The sequence below is a fragment of the Salvia miltiorrhiza genome, chromosome 1 (genome assembly GCF_028751815.1).
Source record: "Salvia miltiorrhiza cultivar Shanhuang (shh) chromosome 1, IMPLAD_Smil_shh, whole genome shotgun sequence".
In the NCBI taxonomy this organism is placed as follows: domain Eukaryota; kingdom Viridiplantae; phylum Streptophyta; class Magnoliopsida; order Lamiales; family Lamiaceae; genus Salvia; species Salvia miltiorrhiza.
In genome coordinates, this window is record NC_080387.1 from 75,537,401 (window position 1) to 75,539,366 (window position 1,966).

At 40.3% G+C, this 1,966-nt stretch overlaps 1 non-coding gene across 1 annotated transcript; it reads left to right on the top strand.

Annotated features, from left to right (window-relative positions):
• Nucleotides 1–241: 241 nt before the first annotated feature.
• LOC131007388 (small nucleolar RNA R71) lies at nucleotides 242–348 on the top strand. The gene has a single exon (XR_009096090.1). It is a non-coding gene; the product is annotated as a small nucleolar RNA R71 (small nucleolar RNA).
• The last annotated feature ends 1,618 nt before the right edge of the window (nucleotides 349–1,966 follow it).

The window sequence follows — 1,966 nt, forward strand, 5'->3', positions numbered from 1 at the left end:
TATGGCGGTCATTTGAGCCGTCAAAAGGGCTATGGGATCCGAGCTTGTTGTAGCCGCCACTTTCTTCAAGATGATCCTCTCCGTCGGGAATTGATGGCAATTGGTGGCCAAGTTCTCTATGATGTGAGCGGCCTCCGCGTGGCTTTTCTCCAACAATGCTCCATTGGCCGATGCATTCATGTCTCTTTGCATCTCACCACTACACCCGGTGTAGAATACACAAATGATTGTGTTTTGATCTAAACCATGGTTAGGGCACTTCCTTAGCATCTCTTTGAATCTCTCCCAAGCTTCGTAGAAGGATTCTCCATCAAATTGGTGAAATTGGACTATGTCCTTCTTCATCTTCATGGTTCTACCCGGAGGGTAAAACTTGTTGAGAAACTTTTGAGCCATGTTCTCCCATGTAGTGATAGAACCACCCTCTAAAGATTGGTACCATGTCTTAGCCATGCCCCTTAGCGAAAAGGGGAAGAGTCGAAGTCGAATGGCATCCTCCGGGACTCCATTTATCTTGATGGTGCCGCATATCTCCAAGAAGTTTCCAAGATGTCCATTCGGGTCATCTTGGGAAAGACCGGCGAATTGGTTTTGTTGTACCATATTTATGAGGGCCGGCTTGAGCTCAAAATTGGTGGCGTTGATTCTCGGGGCATGCACTCCTCCTTGTTGGACAATGGGTTGGAACATATTGCTAATAGGTGGTGGTGGAGGTGCATTTCTTAGAGCTTCTTGCTCATTGATTTTCCCTTGCATGGCTTCTAATTGCATTTGAAGTTGACGGATTAAGTCATGATTTTCCGCCATAGCTTCCTCCAACTCTCTATCTCTTTTTGTTCTTGCTTTGTTGTGTCGACAAAAAGCTTCAACCTCAAGGTTTATAGGTATAAGAGGTGCACCCTTAGATCTTGTGTTCATACACTACCTATCAACCAACAAGAACAAGAAGTCAAAACACAATCTTAAAATAGAAAACAAAAATTAAAGCAAATAAAATGTCTAAAGTAGTTAAGCACAATGAAGCAAAATATCACAAGCAAAGAAACTAAACTAATCCCCGGCAACGGCGCCAAAAACTTGTTCGCTATTATTTTCACCACGCCGCAAGTATACGGGTAGTTGTAATATATGGAAGCAAGGTCGTATCCCACAAGGATTAGTAGTTCAATCTAGTGATTATCCTAATTCATTTTACTCGACTATTTAGACTAAACGATTGAGTGATTGGTTTGATTATCTAACTAAATACTTAACAAGTGCAAAGACAAATAAAAATCAAATAAGCAAAGTGGATAAATAAGATGATTAAGGCGATTTAGGGACTAGGCATCGATGATTAAGCAAAAGACTTCAGTTATAGCTCAATATTAATCTTGACAATCCTAATTATCTAGAGTGATCTCCCAACTAGTTCTAGCCCCCTCCCGGACGACTAGAGCGGTAGATTACGGGTCATAGTTGCCGTCCCCGGTCAACTTCTAACCTATAACTCCCAAAAGCACACAAAGATCGACATACTCTCACCCAACTCTCAACCTCCCGGTTATCGAATTGATATGTTTCAAACACCTTATCTATTGCAATTATTCTCTCCCGATTCAAAGTGCAAATTAGAAATGCATAGAATGTGGCCAACAATCCATACAAGAAATAAATCAAGGGTTTGAAAAGATAATGTGCAAATGAACAAACAAGATTTATATTGAGCATAAATAATCAATCCATTACAATAATCATCTAGCCTAATCCCCAAATCAAAGAGAAATTTAGCCTAACATGTTCAAACACAATAAATCAAAGTTAAAGGTGTACATAATGAAAGAGAGAGTAAGAAATGACAAATCCTATTTAAGAGCTTCTTCTTCCTTCTCTTCTCTTCAATGGTAGATGGGTGTGTTAAAGGAGGCTAGGGTTTAGTGTGTGGAGTGTTGGGGAAGATGAGTGATGGAGAAGAAGAATAATGAGA